This window comes from Canis lupus, chromosome 4, assembly GCF_003254725.2.
Source record: "Canis lupus dingo isolate Sandy chromosome 4, ASM325472v2, whole genome shotgun sequence".
NCBI classification, from domain to species: Eukaryota; Metazoa; Chordata; class Mammalia; order Carnivora; family Canidae; genus Canis; species Canis lupus.
The window spans coordinates 63,763,182-63,780,781 of record NC_064246.1 but is presented as its reverse complement, the minus strand read 5'-3'; the positions used below and the strand labels follow the sequence as shown (position 1 = coordinate 63,780,781).

General features: G+C 34.7%; 1 long non-coding RNA gene across 1 annotated transcript in view; it reads left to right on the top strand.

The window, feature by feature from the left end:
* LOC125754923 (uncharacterized) overlaps positions 1–7,976 on the top strand; it is a 54,703-nt gene extending 46,727 nt beyond the window's left edge. The window contains exon 3 of the long non-coding RNA XR_007410071.1: positions 7,777–7,976. This is a non-coding gene — a long non-coding RNA (uncharacterized LOC125754923). The remainder of the gene's footprint in view (positions 1–7,776) is intronic.
* The last annotated feature ends 9,624 nt before the right edge of the window (positions 7,977–17,600 follow it).

Below are 17,600 nucleotides of genomic sequence, written 5' to 3'. Positions count from 1 at the left end.
CCAAGGCATCACTTGTCAGTTCATCTATTTAGAAAAGGTAGACAGAAGGGAAGACAAAGCCAATATTCAAATTATCTGCGTGATTTGTTCCTTTTTGACTACAAATTGTCAATGTAAGACGAGCAGTGAGAAGAGACAGTAAAATCAAAACGTCACTTTCATTAGCAGATCAAAATCCAATTTTTAATGGTATGGGAGCTATAGCGAGCTCTAACAATGGAGTCACACTTACCCTCTCATGGAAGGATTGTCAGTTTCTATTTTGAAGAATTGTTTTTAATGGCCCAGCTAGAGCTTTGTTTTTTAAAGAACATGAATGTATTCGGGCATTTCATCTATCAAAAATTTTTTTGCTATCTCGGGAGCAGACTGTACTCAATGAATGAGGTGGACTTTGACAGAAAATGTCAGTTGATCCTATGGCTATGTCTACATGGATAGCAACACATTTCCGAAAGATGTTCTCACTCTAATCTGTAGTCAAATCAATTAATCCTAGCTTACTACATGCTGATTCAATCAGAACCTATAATTCACAGTTTCACACCAATTTCACCTGTAAACTTGACAGAAAGCAAGAGCTATGGAAAGATTGTCAGAAATGTTTGCAAACACAAGCAGACACAATAAAATTAAGTTAAAATTAAAATAACTCTAAAGTCAACTCATTTTCTCAAAGAGTGTTTATGGCTGGACATATAGGAATAGTTTTTGCCCTGAGTAGTTTCCTGTTCCTGCTTCTATCTTCTTTTTTAAGAAGCTGATTACTTCGGTGACTGTATCAGTTGATTTACTTTACTCTAGAACCTGGAGTTCAAAATTTGGATTTTGCAAAATGGACCCAACATACAGCAAAGCAGATCTGGGATAAAATCTGACTGATGAGGAAAGGACAGGGTGAGGGTGAGAGGGTGACAGAGTAGTGAGAATGAGATCAAGAGAGTAAAAGCCAGAGAGAGGAGTGTTTGTATGTGGGGGCAGGGGGGGGGGAGAGGGAGAGGGAGAGAGAATGAGAAAGAGAGAAGCTGATTTTGAAATTCCCAGCAAAACATTTAAACATCTGGTACAAACTTGTATGAAGCCAGGAAATTCCTGGACTTTAAAATTCTGAAGTCGTTAACATTGTTAGCCAGATATAATCACTTAAACCCTCACATTTTTAAATGCAGAAATATCAGTATCAGTTTTGTTCTTTCCAAAATCTGTTTTATTTTCTCTCTGGGAATTACAGTTAGGTGCCTGTGTGTCCCCGAATCGGTCCTGGTTATTGCTCAGTGACATCAGCAGGCTAAGGGAGTATTTCTGCCCTGAAGCCCTTGTGTTTCCCTAAAGGTAAAGTTCTAAGTTGGAAATCTGCTTTTGTGCAATCACCCTCACCATCACGGGCCTAGGAAGGGCTGGTGGTTCTGTCAGTTTCCTGGATGACTAGGAGGCTGTGGTTAGGGTGTGTATACATCGACAAAACTAGAATACTGCTTTGCGTTTCCAGTGCCAGAGATCTGAATCAGCATTTGGGTGGAATTGTGCAGGCGGAACCGTTGCTTTTGCCTTGTATTCGGTGAGTGGGAGGGCAAAAGCATTTTTAAAGCATCAGACTACTCCAATGCCAACGATGCAGCACTTCCGTGCTTTACCAGGGCTGGCTGAGCCAAAGCCTATAGGACTGTCAGTTCCATCAAGGGACTGTCCCTGAGCAGAAGCTCTGCTCCCAAACACGTGGATAGCTAGGGAGTTGCATCTCTGCAGTACTGGACTTTTATGGACCTGACAACCTGCTACTGGACCTCAAGATCCTTGATCTATTTCATTTCTCTCTTAAAGTCAAAGGAAAATCATGTTCTTAGTTATGTGTAGTTAGAATGAGAATGGATGTCCCCCTGAGAGGTTGCCTGAGCACTAACATTGTATTTAGTGAGACAACGCTTTCTCTTCCTTTTCTCCATGGCACATGCGTCCTGCCAACTGGATCTAGTTAGTTTCAGTATCATCCAGCAGAGTGTGCTGAGAACTATCACTGTCTTCTAATGTTTTGGAGAAACTAAACTACAAATTATACTACCTGACATTGCACCTTTGCCAGGTCTCAACTTCCTTTCTTTCTAATTTTCCTCATCTGTCGAGCAGGAGTAATAATAGATCTTACCTATTAATTCATTAATATATGTCAAGTACTTAGAATAATGTCCAGTATATAATATGAACTGCATTTTGAAACATTGTATCAGGAGAGGAAGAGAGAACTGTTATGTCCAGGGTCTTGGTCAAAGGTTGCTGTACAAGGTCAGCCCTACTACCGTGCTGGGTTGCACCATCTGGCCTCTTTGGGCAACTGACAGGCAAGCCCCCATGGTAGCAGCAGCAGCAGAACAAGTGAAAGGACACAAGTGAGCCAGGAAGCCAGGAGTAGTCTTCCCCTTCCTAACCTTCAGCCTGCAGCTGAGCACAGTCTGATGAGCTAGTGTTCACTAGCGGTGTTGAAGAGGCTATAGGACATTTTAAGCTTCGATAGCAATGGGAAACCCTGGGGATGGCCAGAAGTGTACAAGGTGGAGCTAAGACTCTGATGTGTTACATCCTAGCTCAGAGTGACATGAGGCATTGACCAAGTGGCATTCTATACCATGTTACTTTTCCCCCTTCATCCCACAGAGGTGGCTAAGATCAAAGAGCCTCCCTTTAGTAAAGAACGAAACAATCCCCACATGGCTACAAGAATATGATTAGTGCCGGGTAATCTTCCCAGAAGAACACTGGAAGCATCAAGCAGGAGGAATGGCCATGTAAATCTAGAAAGAAAGAAAAAGGGGGGGGGGGCAGCACAATCAGACAAGTACACAACACACACTGGAATGTTAACTGGCGCTCTTGACATCCAGTTCTTTGTACCTTACAATCAGAGAAGAGAGATGTTTTTTTCTCCCAGAGTTCTCTCATCCATCCCTGTAAAATGACTTTGGAGAAACCCACCCAGGTCAAATACCTACCTATGGACTAATAGTTGTACTCAAAGGAATGCAACTCCCTGGCCAGTTAAACTGATTTGTGTTCTGAAATTCAAGAGAAATAGAATCACACCTGACAAATACATGTAGAAGAGCAGTGCTCAAATAAAAGGAACCTCAGGTAATACGACAATAAAACCTACAGGTAATCCTTCTCTCTCTCTTTCTTTCTCTCTCTCTCTCTCTCTCTGACTCACTCTCTCTGTCTCTGCCTCCCTCTCAGAGCTGTGTTTGTGTTTCTATATTTTAAGAAAATTAGTATGTGTTCATTAGATTTATTTACCTTTGAAATATTTGTATATAGAAGTTGGTGAGTCCTTGCTACCTAAACATCAAGTCTTTCAGGAGTATTTTCTATTATTTCATTGATTTGATCTTCTTTCAATCATCTCTTTCTGGAATAAACATATTGGTGCTATTGGTGCTGTTGGATTTCCTGCATCTGGCCTTTGTATTTTACAAATTACTCTCACATTTTTTTTAACCTTTATTCATTTTCCATTGAATTCTGAGAAAAAGTTAGCTCTCTTTTTTAATTCAATAACATAATTTTCCGTCAGTTCCATTCCGCTATACAGCTTATCTATTGAGATTTAATTTCAGCAACCATTTTTTTAAATTCTTTTTCTTGTGTTATAAATGTTATACCTTCATGTACCACTCTAATTTTGCCAATTAGTTCTAGTATAAATCCTATTATTTGGCCCCTTTAATCATTTCTGTTTTCTTGAGGATTATTTCTTTTATTGAGATTTCAGTATCATAATTTTAGTTATTGTTCTCCTGTTAAAGGAATTATTTTAAATCTCTCTGAATTGACCAACCATATTGGCAACTTTTATTAATTCTATTTATTAATAGATAGATGCTTCTTTTATTAGTTCAGGAAAGTAATATCTTGTTGAGACAGTTAAATGATATTGGAAAACTTCTAAACTTTACTGATTTTCATTTATTTCTACCTTTAAGAAAAAGTCTAGATTTACCAGTTTTAGTAGATAGAGAATATTTCCTGAGTACAACCGAAGCACCATTGGCAAATGCTGATTCTGATGATAGATACTCTGATTTTAAGGATTTGTACAGATAAGCAAGGTGTATGAGTAGCTTGACTTCCAACTATGTGAGCTCTTTCTGCTTTTCTTTTGGCTCTATCTATATCTGCAGCTTGAGAGTCTCCATTAGCATATGCTCCACTTCAGCTAAAGAACTCTATTACTGGCTTTTAGTCTTGGGGCAAATGTCCTAGCAACTGCTGTGAAAATGGATCCTCGTGCAGCTGTTCCACTGCCCTTTAACTCCATGTGAATCAATCACTCTATCACTGATTACTATCTCATCTCCTGCTCTTCCCGCCTTGGAATATTTTCATGTTTTTATTTCCTGTGAAAATTCATTTACTGGATGCTCTGTCCATTCCCTGTGTAAGATTGTATAAGTCTCCAGGCTCTGTGGAGTTTTACCACTAGTTAGATTCCATTTGTATTATATCTTCCAGAAATTCCTTAATAGTAGGGCTTGCTTTTGGCACTGTTTTTGACTTTCAAGTAATATATGGCTTTCTTCTCATTTTTAAAAATTTATCCTGTCATCTTAATAGAATTTAAGAGAGGAAAAGGCCTAAATAATTGCTCAGTAGGCATCATAAAGTGATAAATTCTGGTTCATCTTTGAAATGCAACTGAAAAGTTAATTTAAACAAGGACCCAATAATAAATAAATATGTTCTTGAGGAACTCTTTGTAACTCAAATGAAGATGAATTTTTAATTTCTTGATTTTTCTGCCTATTATTTTAATATTGAGTCACAACTAGGTAAACCAATAAAATATTCTAGCATTTCATTTCTTCTGCATCCAAAAGGTCATTCTTACTAGCAGAATCACAATCAATGAACACAAACAGGTATCATTTTATTATTAATGATTGTCATTATGTTTTCAAAGCACAGTTCAACAATCATCTATTTCTTCATTCATATATATAAAAATGCAATAATGAAAAAGTCTAGCTTTAGGTCATTTCCTAGAATCAAAAATATAGATTTAATATGGATGATTTTTTATGGAGTATCTGTAAATCTACTATGTAGGAACAAATCAAGTTTCTCTTTGGATCTGTCCCTCAACAGATCAATTTACACATTGCTTAAAATCTTTTAGATTCTAATTATTTATTTGACAGAGAGAGAGAGAGAGAGAGCACAAGTAGGCAGAGCAGCAGGCAGAGGAAAAGGGAGAAGCAGGCTCCCCTCAAAGTAGGGAGCCTGACTCTGGGCTCAATTCCAGGACTCTGGGATCAGGACCTGAGCTGAAGGCAGATGCTTAACCAACTGAGCTACCCAGGTGTGCCCCCAATCCCCATTTTTTAGATTTCATTTATTTTAAAATCTTTTAAAGAATAGCTTATGAACACCCTTTTGGAATATATTTAGGAGATGAAAGCTATAGAAAAATAGATTGAAATGCAAAAAACAGGGGCAAATCAACCACATTGATTTTCTTTCAAGGTTACAGCAAAAGATTTGTGTTTTGAGAAGCAGACTTCTCATACATTATATTCTATATGTTCTGGGAACTGTTATCATAAAATTGAACAAAATAAAGTGGATTGTATATTCTTTAAGAACAATTTCATAATTTCAGATTGAATACCAGACTAAGGATTCAAAATTAAATAAACCATACAAAGAAGAATTTATAAAAAAATTAATCTGGATATTAATATGATAAAAGGTTATGATACATGTAATAGCATTGAAGAATATCAAAACATTTTGATGAGTGAATATGAATGATGCCAGACACCAAAGAAAGTGTATGATTGCATTCATATGAGATTCTAAAAATGAAATAACTGTGAAATGGAATTTGAGGGAGATGGAAATGTTCTATATCATGATTCTAGTAGTGGTTCCATTACTTCATACATTTATCAAAGCCAATTTAATTGTACACTTAAAATTGGTGAATTTATAGTACTTAAATTGCACCTCAATCAAAATCAAATTAAAATAGAGTAAAATTCCTATTGATGGCTTACAGTCACTCTTACAATAAATATCAAAATGTGTAACATATACTATATGGATTTTCACTGTTCATTTCATGTCATCCCATGACTCATCTTACTTACTGTGCCTTTTGTGTTTTGTCCTGTCATACTAGCTGTCTATCTAAATTACCTTGCTTTCCCCACTCTGCCCCCCAATTCCCCATTATAGGTAGAAATATGCTGTTACTTCTGCTTGCAAAACTGTTTCCAGACTTTTAATCTTCGACGCCCATCAATTACTACTTTCTTTAAGATAAGAACAAAAATCACTCCACAGAAGTCTTCTCTGACTACCTATATTAGATTAGTTACTTTTATAAAAGATCCTCAAAACCCCCTCTTTTACCTCTGGAATGCTTTTCATAAGTGTCAGTTATATAAATTTTGTGAGTCTTCTGACAGTCTTATACACCTTTGTGCAACCTCACATTTACAATGATAAGAGAAGAGGGTTTGGTAATGCAAGGCAAGCTAATCAAAACATATAAATTTCTTTCATATAAAACCACCCAAGAGATATGCCAACAAGAGGCTAATCTTGGCCCTGTGAAAGGTTCACACTGAGGCTAAATTACAAAGAAATCTTCTCCCTTCTCTCCTATCTTCTACCCTGGGCCCTATCTATCCATGGAAATGATAAATAACTGATAATTCACACAAGAAGCTGAGCTTAAAAGAAGAGGTGGGAGGTAAGAAAAAATAAGGAGTAAGGGGAAAAGGGGATATAGAGCCAGCCCAAGGTGAAGAATTTTTTTTCTGGCAACAATGAAGTGTTGTTATATGGGAGCATCCCTAGAGTTAGGAATTAAAGCCTACCCATGGAAGGAGCCACATGCAAGTGGGACAGATGAATAGAGTCAAATATTTGAATCTTCACCTACTTCTGATCATGTACAAAAAGGGCATGGGACAGACACATCCAGAATAAGAAACTGCTTGGATGTTGCAGAGGATTTTCTGCTTCTGTTTGTCAAATGAAGTTAATATCATAAAATGTACTATTCCTCCCTTTAATAAGAAAGAAATTAGAGAAGAGTTTAAGTGTTATTAAATAATTGTTTGTAAAATGGGTAGGATTAATCTTTCCTGTTGGCTGTGGTGCCCTTTGTGCCCAGCATCTTGTCTGCATGTGGTAGCACCACCTCAACTGATATCATTAAATTAACAAATTATATTTTGAAGAAATAGAGAAGGTCACCTGCAACACTTTTCAAACTTTGTCTGCTCCATATCTGAGTTAGATTATGAAGGCTCAAACTTGTCTCACTACTGGATATTTGAGAAAAGATGTGGAGAATCAAAGGAAGCCTGGTTTCAATTCAGTATGATTCAATTGTGGCTGTGAGTGGGCTAGTCAAAACCTGTCAACAATGATGTTTATTTTTATATTCAGGAGATATATTACTCACATTAAGCAAATTAAGCAGATGAACAATATCTCTGAAAAAATCAGGTACAAAAAAAAAAAAGCCTGATAAAAAAGGAAGTTGAACTACTTATTTGTATGTTTAATTACAATCTATATTGTATATATAAGCTAATTATAAAGGCTTTTTCTTAACTGACATGTAAAATATATTTTCGCTGATGATATTTTACAGAAATTTAAAAATTTTAAAAATTGACAGTCTTGTACAAATGGGATATTGAAGAGATCATAATATTTGAGTTTAACATTGAAAGTTTTTTGTTAAAGATTTTATTTATTTATTCATGACAGACAGAGAGAGGCAGAGACAGAGGAAGAGGAAGGAGAAACAGGATCCATGCTGGGAGCCAGACGTGGGACTCAGTCCCGAGATGCCGAGATCACACCCTGAGCCAAAGGCAGATGCTCAACCGCTGAGCCACCCAGGCATCCCTGAAATTTTCTTTGTGTAGATCAAAAAAAGTGGATGTAGGCAATTTTCTAAGACTCTATCTGATACTCTTGCTTTTTTTTCAGAATGCTACCAGTAAGGATGTTATTTTTTAAAAGCAACACAACACAAAACAAACATGTAAATGAGAAGAAAAATAAAAGAACTGAGAGAATAGGAGATGATGGATCAAGACTCTAGTAGAGAGGCAAGCAGCACATGTATCATTAGATTGGAGAAAATGGAATTATAAACCTACAGTGGGATCATATGATAAGAATACATTTAGTTTTATAAGAAACTGTCAAACTGTTTTCCAAAGTGGCAGTACCATTTTACATTCCTGTCACCAATGTATGAGAGTTCCTGTTGCTCCACATCCTCCCATCTGATGTTAACAGTGTTCTAGAATTTGGCCAATGAAATAAGCCTATAGTGGTGTCTCCTTATTATTTTAATTTGCATTTTCCAAATGACATAAGATATGGTCTATCTTTTCATATGCTTGTTTGCTATCTGTATGTCTTTTGTTAGTGAGATATCTGTTCAGGTCGTTTGCCCAGTTTTTATCCATGTTGTTCATTTTCTTACTGATAAATTTTAAGAGTCCTTTGCATATTAAAAAATAGTATTCTATCAGAGTTGTCTTTTGCAAATATTTTCTCTCAGTCTATGACATGTTTTCTCATTGTCTTGACGTGCCTTTGGCAAAGCAGACATTTGTAACTTAAATGAAATGCAGCTTATAAGTTCTTCCTTTCGTGGATCATGTGTTTGGTGTTGTATCCAAAATGTCATCACTGCATAGTGGTTGAGGAACTTCACTCACTTGAACTCCACGTAGCTATATGACTTGATTTGCCAAACAAAAAGTGATGTGTGCTATTTAAAGCAGAAGCTTGGAGACCCAGCATGTTCCTTTCACTTGTACTATCATATAAAAACCTAGCAGTATGACCAACAATCCCTCTAGGTCATCAATCCATGTGCCACAGTCAAAGCAGTGACAATATGGAGCAGAATCCTTTGCCACCCTTTAAAGGACATGTAGAATATATGACAAATAAATCTTTACAATATTAGGCCTCTGAGTTTTCCGAATTACTTGCTATTGAAGTGTAACCTAGTCTCTCCTGACTCATACATACAGAAATTTATTCAAGAGTAAAGTTCTACCATTAAAAAATTGAAATATGTGGCATAAGCTTTAAGATAGGGAAGAAGATGGAGAGAAGTTTGAGGCTCGGAAGTCAACTATTCATGTTATGCTAAGTTGAAATATTTGGTTACATTTTTATTTATGATAACTTGAAAGGTAGACAAATACTGAAATATATTGTCATTTTAGTCAAAGATGTTGGGAAATAAAATACTAATAGTTTGTGTTTAGTATTATTGCTTATGTTTGAAAATGTGCTACAAAAAAGAGGTCCAAGAAAATTGGCTGCTTTTGAAGCATGTTGTGAAAGGTACTAGTGAGAATCCAGAACTGTGATGTTGTAAGTGGGAACTGATTCCATCCTTAACTGATAAAACTCAGAAGATGTCTGACTAACAAAGGCCAGTGAGAATTTGTGGCAATGATAAAATCAATGGTCCAACCTGCATACTTTTTTTAAACCCTAAATAAATTAAGGTGCTTCTCAATGAATTCTTTAGGCTGGACAAAATTGAACATGGAAAAAAAGACTAAGAGTTTTGTTCCCTCCTGACAGCTATTTCAGTCAAGTTATCCATAATTAAGTTGAGAGAGGGAGGGAGGGATGGAAAGAGAGAGAGAGACAAGTGTCAAAAAAAAAAAAAAAAAGTTGTGGATATGATTGGCACATGAAATGGAAGAAATAAAATATATAAGAAGCTAAATGCGATTTTAGGAGGTATTGCCAAAAGAAAAACCATGACAGGGAAATAGCCTAAGAAAGATGTTCAATTCCCAAGGAGAATATACTTTCTAATACCCATTCCATATGTAGCCTGGGAACATAATAAGAAAGAAAGGATTTATCCAAGGTTGAAGGTAAAAACCATATACAATGGGCTGAGTATTGTTCAGGAAACATTTCCTACTTCCATTATCAAAACTTCTGCCTGAGAGATTCTAAAATTTTTTTCAGATAAATAACTGTGGTGCTTCTCTCCTTCTTTCCATTTCTGAAAGTGAGTGTTTTTGTGTATTCCACAACTATAGACTGATGTGGCAGGGGGGAGGTGGTGGTGGTGGGACGATACCAAATGGAGCTGATAATTTGTCTTTTTTATTGTCATTCATAGGTTTCTATACCTCAAGTACATATCACAAGATTCTTCACTTTGCTTAATACATGATTAGAAGGGAATTTTGATTTTTGTTTCTTGGGAGAAAGGAAGGTGAATGTCACTCAGTGATTCAGTGTGTCCATTCCTCTCATTTCCTGCTCATGAATGGCAATGTCTACTACATTGAACTACCTGTCCTAACCTTATATGCTGACTATAAGGGGGGGAGATTAGATAAAATGTTCTTTTGTTTATAAATCTTCTGATCAAGATGAATGACACCCAAAGAGCTGTATCTAAGGAATTACGCCTGAGGAATCTTATCTGCATTCAGACCATATTTAGATGAGGAGATACTGGATCTCAGGCCCAAGCCTCACTGCTATAATGTAATGAGAATTTCAGAGTGCAATGTCTTCCAAGGAGTAAACATATTTTATATATTGTAAGAATATAAATAATTAGTAGCCATGGAACAACCTAGAGAGTATAAAATAATGGCCACAAAATCTTTGTCACTCCTCTCTTGAGCCCATATAGGCTTGGGACTGCTTTGACCACAAAAATATGAAGGCAGTAAAGCTGTATGACCTCTGAAGCTACATCATAAAAGCCATACAGCTATTACTTTGTCCTCTCTTTGGGACACTTATTCCAACTCATAAAGAGTTTAGACCTTATTCTGGAAAGGCTATATATAGATACTTTGTCAGCTCCATTGAGCTCCAGCCAATAGCCAGCATCATTTTTCAGCCTTGTGAGTGAGCCATCCTTGATATCCTGCCCAAGCAAACCTTTGAGTAAGTCCTGCCCCAGCCATTATATGCATGTAACTACCATGAGAAACCCTGAGTGAAAACTGTCTAAAAGAGACCTTCCTAAATTTCTGAACCTCAAAATCATGGTAACATAAAATGACTGTTTTAAGCCACGAACTTTTGGGACCCTTTGTGATACAACAGTACTACCAGAAAATCTTCCTACAGTTTATCCTCAGTGGAGCAGCTAGTATGATCTTTTTGCAAAGTATGTGAGAATAAATGACATCTGCATTGGAAGACTCTGCAGTGAAGTGGTTTCCCCATTTCACCAGAGTAAATGTCAAAATGCTCACAGTAGTCTGCTGGACCTGCTGGACCTCTTCTCAAACCCCGTTTGCTTTTCTCCCACAGCTCACTCAGCACTGCACTAGCCTCCTTACTATTCAGTCTCTGCCCTGGACATTCCTACCTAAAGGCCTTTACTCTAACTGTCCCTCTTCCTGGAACCTACTGCATCCCTGATGTCCACCTGCCTGGCTCCTTCCCTCCCTCGTAGTATAAAAATCTCACCTTTCATTTAGGTCAGCCCTGAGCCCTACCTCCCCCATCTATCCATTCCTGATGTTCCAAATGACTCTCTTCATTCTATTTCCTTTTTACAGCTTTTATCACATCTAATGGATGGTTCAGTTCTAGTCTCTTCTTGCTAGAACATAAAAATCAATAAAGAAAAGGTATTCATGTGTATGTGTGTATGTTTTTGTTTTAGTTTTGTTTTTCTTCATTGTACTCCAAATGGCTATAACAATGAGGGCCTAGCACATATGGTATACTTAATAAATATTTGCTAAATCATGAAGAAAGGGCATAGAAGGAATTTTTAATGGGAAACACTTTGAAGATCAGCATTTCTTCAGATTATCTTCGGTTTATATCTCTCTATCATAAATTTTACCTGATAATTTTAAAATGTATAGTTTACTTAATAAATTTTACATCACTGACTTGTCAGAGCAAGAGAGTATTACTTTTAAAGTAAATATGTAGTGAATTTAACTTTGCTTTAAAAAATAAAATAATTATTAAAATCCCAGGATTTAACACAAAGCTTAATGATACTATTTCAATTTTGAACTTTCTGGAGTTAAAGCTAGACTTTTCATTTTACGATAAACTAGGGAAAAATAATTGCCCAAATTCAGAGATTGGATCTTGTTAAGGTATTATAATCTGCTATAAATAAGAAAATTCCAAAGTAATACTCATATACCATCTTCATCTCACTCCATTAAGTTACACTCTCAATGCTATTTTAAGCTAAAGTTTTTTTTACTGATAGTAGTAGTCCCAAAAGGAGTTTCTTTACTAAAGATCTTTATTTTACTATTCATTTAATATAATCATGACTGATATTTTTGGTCATTTCCCCAGTCATATTTTAATGGAAATATTTTTAATCAAGCAGAATGAAAAGTTCTTGCATTCTTCATCAATTTATTTGCTGACCTCACAATTTAAAAAATTGTAAATATAACTTTCACACACTTTAAAAATAAAATGTTTTTAATTCTAAGCTTATTTTGAAATGTGTAGTATATATAATTATTACTTAGCAAAACTATGGATACTGGTGGCATAAGCTGAAACTAACGTTTCATATTCTGAAATAGAAACATCTATTAGAAAACTAAGAGAGCTTCCACTGGGAATACCCACTTAATTTATAAGAGTTCTAAAGATATCCATTCTTAACTGAATGACATCAAAAAGAATTGTAAAAATATCTTGTCAAGCAGCATTGTTGTGCTGTCTAGCTTTTTAATCATAGCATTATGTTAATACTATTAATGTATCTGCAAAGACACACAAAGGTCAAGGATACAGAAAGAAAGAGAACATGTTTATTAATTATATTTCTGGAAGTTTGGAAAGATGATGTGATTGCCTTTATTAAACTATACCAATACTATATTTATAAGCATATGATCTGATTTTAAAGCAATTCTTTGAACTTAAGTAATCCAAGATATTAGCTGGACAGGAGTACACCAAGGGTCAAATATAAAGCACTTAGATTAATATTTTTGAAAATATAAATAGGTACACGTAAATAAATTGAACTGACATATTGAGAAGAAGATTTGGTCAGTAATATGTATATTTGCCATTCAAATTAGGCTTCCTAGCTTATCTTTTTAGAATCGAGTCCTCTAATATTGTAACAGTAACATACATAGCTAAGAATGAGTCTATTTATCAGAGTGATTAGAATAAATCTTTGCTGTAAGCATATAATATATATCAACTTATAGCTATAAATCTAAAACACTATCAAAAATGTATATACGTATATGAATTCTCATACATATGTGGTTATGGGCAGACCTCACAGTTGACCTCATTTTATTCAAAGATAAGTATCAATTGCAAGTGTTTGGCTTGCATTGGTAAAATAATTTGTTTCTTATTCCAACCTAACTAAAACAACATTTCTCTTTTACTTAAAAACCTTTATACTTACAGGCATTAATTCTAAGTATGTTCATAGATCTTTAAATGCACATGTAGTGTCAGGATTTCCCTTGAGTACCGTAAAAGGGCTCCAATCTAAATTTTGTATTCATACCTTGTATTTTTTTAATATTAAAAGTAACAAACAACTATCACTGTCTGATGTGGTCTAGAGTTGGCTTTCCTGAATATCTAACTTTCAGTTGTAAAGGAGAGACATCTTATTTTTTCCTTCTTTGATCAAAATTTTCAAGCTCTATAATTTTCTTGCTGCTCACAGAAACAAAGCAAGCCAAGCTCATATGGCAAGTGTATTCTGAAAGCTACAAATATTTGCTATTCAGAAAACCTCAATGAGGGTTTAGTTATTTAAAACTAAAGAAAGAAAATTACTATTAATAATTGGTTTCAGCTAATGAAATGTTTTTATGCAAATAGGTGAACCCTAAATATGACTTGGAAACAAAAGACTGCTTAACAGTTACTATTAAGCAATACATTAGTAGATCAATTAAACAGAACTTCTTTTTTAATGAATGTGCCGTACCCTTGTTGCCATAGAAACCTGGAAAGAGAAAGCTTCAGAATGCTAATAGCATGAGAAACACAACAAAATGTTTGTAAACATACACCTTGAAATTTGCATGATCAGTTAAGTAATAAAAGGGTGATGCAAAGAATTTTCCAGCACAGGAGGAAGGACACAATGCAAAATTCAAGGTATTACATTATTTTTTTCATCATGCAGATCAGCCAAGAATCTGCCAAACATTGTTATGGGTCTCACTCCTAGGCATTAGTTGATATAAAGAAACAGTCTGCTTTCAGGGTTAAAAGAAATTATATTTGAACATTGAAGGCTATATATCGAACATTGAAGGCTAGTGAAAAATTCATGTAAGTTATTTTTCAGAGTGAAGATGAAGCCAAGAGAGAGTTAAAAATGAAAATTTTAAATTCAGGATGCCTGTAACATTTTCACCCACAGATATAATCTGTATAAGCCTTTCTTCTTCTTCTTCTTTTTTTTTTCTCTCTAATTCTCTTGTTAGAAACCTCTTTTACCCCTTTGTTTTGGTGCATGCATTAATAATATTTGATTTGGCTTAAACAATTCCTAACAAACTGAAATGTCTGGAGCTCCAGAGACAAATACTGTTATTTATGCAAGTACAATTACTGAATTGAAGAAGAAAAATAATTTGGGCCACTTTAGTTTCCTGACTTCCAATGATAATTACTCCAATTTGGGCTATACTTTCAAGAGAAACAAAGCAGCTAAATAGCAACTCTATTCAGCAAAGAATTAATTTCTTTCCTATTCACTATTATGACAGAGTATTGGATTCTTTTAGAATCTAATAAATCAGAAGTTCCATAATGATTTTAGACCAAATTTCATTCATAGATATTGCAATATCGAATGCGACAAAGACAACCTTCTAGTATCAGAGGAATGAAAGATAAGATAAAAAGCTTGGCATCGTCCAAGGACAGAAGCTTCGTGCTCTGTGCTCAGGAACCTACAAATGTGACGGAGTACGTACAGAGGCCCTGGCCACTCCTTGATTGGAGATGGATTTAAAAGCCTTTTTCTTTAGCTCCTCCCACTGTGTCACCCAGCCCGAGTTAATTCCTGGAGTATAGCTGAGTTTCCGCCACCTGCATGAAGTGGCTGATGTTCCTTTAGGAAAATCATGGTTTTTCTGTAGATTATTGTCGAGAGACATACGAAGGCTATTATATGTACCGTGTGTTCTCGTCAACAGGTCCGTTTTTTCTTCCTGGCCTCATTCTTATTCAGGCTCTATCCTCTGAACACCTGCTTGGAAACTGGGACTGTTTTATAATTACCATATATGAACTGATTATCCCAGGTTTTATAAATTGGGAATTAATCTTTCAAAGATATGATGAAAAATAAATTACAAGACAAACTTCACATTAGGCACACTTTATTGAGCAAAAGCAGCAGCACAGATTACTGCAAGTATATCACTCTTTAAAATAGCCACCCACCAAATAACCAAAATGTAAAGAAAATGTTAACTTTGTCATATTGGCTTTAAATCTTTTTATACAAGAAAAACATAAACCATATCATTATAGTTAAATTCCTTTTATCTTTGTGAGGCTTAAAAATTCCTTCCATCCCAAGAGGCAGCCATGAGCTTGAATTTGGTTTGTAACAACTCACAGCAAAAGTTTTATATAAAAGTACTCATAAATAACAGAGAAAGTTTTGTGTGCTAGATAGTGATGCCAAACTACATTTTATTATTTTAAAATCTTTTTGTATTGAAACATAGACATCTAATCAGGTCACTGTATCATAGTATTTCTGAATATAACATAGCTTATTTCATTTATCCCTGAGCTGATCCTTAGATATTTAGATAATTTTCAATTTCTTCCTCATACAAAATTTCTGCATTGAACATCTTTTGCAGATGTCACCTTGTGGCTTGTGCTTTAGATTAACTGGGAAATACATTTGGAAGCAGGATTGTTGTACTCTTAATCCAACCTTTCTAAATATTGTCAAATTAATCTTAAAATGTTTGGACCAGTTTTCATCTATACCCTCAGTGAATGATAAATCAAATTCTACCCTCCTCCCTCAATAACATAGGCATGTATAACATAAGCATCAATTTTTATTATTTTAATTTTTGATAATCTTTTGTTTGAAAACATATGATTAGTTGTTTTAACTTGCATTTTCATGATTGCTGGTGAGGTTGATTCCTGTTTTTGGCTACTAGGTCCTTCTTTTTGTTCTTTTACTTTGACCAGGCTCAAATTTACTGGATTGTCTGTAATCTTTTTCATTTTGATTTATTGAAGTCCTTTATGTATTTTAGAAATTAAATGCGTACATTTTAGATGTATTAAATGTCTTATAACATCCTTGACTTTAAACCTTGTTTATGCTGTCTTTTACGACACCAAACATTCTAATATTGACATAGTTTATATTTTTTTCTTAATGATATGTTATTATTTCTTTGATAAATTCACCCTATTGAAAAAATAATGCATTCTTCTACATTTCCATCTAAGAGTTTGAAATTTTGCTTGTTATTTAGGCATCTGGTATCTCTAGAATTAATTTAGATGCATGGTGGGAATTAGAGATCTAATTTTATTTTTTACATCACATGGATAAGTGAATGTCCCAACAACACATTTTCAGTAAATCATCTGTTTCCAATTGATTGGTAAGGCCACCTCTATTTTACACTCTATTTCCAAATACAGTTGTGTCAATAACTGATTTTTCTGTCTTGTGCCATTAAGTTACATTTCTGTACCATACTAATGGCACACTATTTCCAGCACTGTGGTTTTATCATAATCTTACCATAAAGTGAATTAAGTTCCATCTGTTGCTTTTCTTCTTCAACATTGTTTTCATTATTCTTGAACACTGAGCCTTTCATCAGTTTTTCAATTTCCAGAAAAAATCCTTTTGAGACTTTCAGTGGAATTGAATTAAAATTATAGATAAATTTGAGAAGACTTGACATTTTTATGACATCTATCAACATGGTAAATCCCTCAATTTACACAGGTTTTCTTTTAGGTCCTTACAATTTTTTTCCATAAAGTTCTCACACATCTTTTATTATATTCATTCATTGTCACCTTACCCTATTTTTTTGGAAGGGGAAGGACACAAAATTTTTTTGTCTATTATGTTTTCTAATTGGAGATTACTATATTATAAAAATTTCTTAATTTTTATATATTTATTATGTTGTTTTTTACTCAGGAATTTTTAGTCAGGAATTTTGTTTTTAGATTCCCTTACATTTTCTATGTAGATAATTATATCATGTTGAAATAATAAATTTGTCTTTTTCCTTTTTCAACCCATATACCTCTAATTAATTCATCTTGTTTTATGAAATTGGTGAAGGCCTTCAGTGTAATATCAAATACTAACAGTGGTAGCAGGCATTCTTATCTGAATCCTCATTGAACAGAAGTGCTTCAAAAACTGTATAGCTCAGCAATATGCTTGCTATATGTCTTAGGTATATGTTTTTACCAAATAAAATTGACATCCAGTATGGTAAGATCTTTTTATGAATGTGTGTTAAATTTAAGTGACTGCTTTTCTGCATCAGTTGAGATGACAATATTTTTTCTTT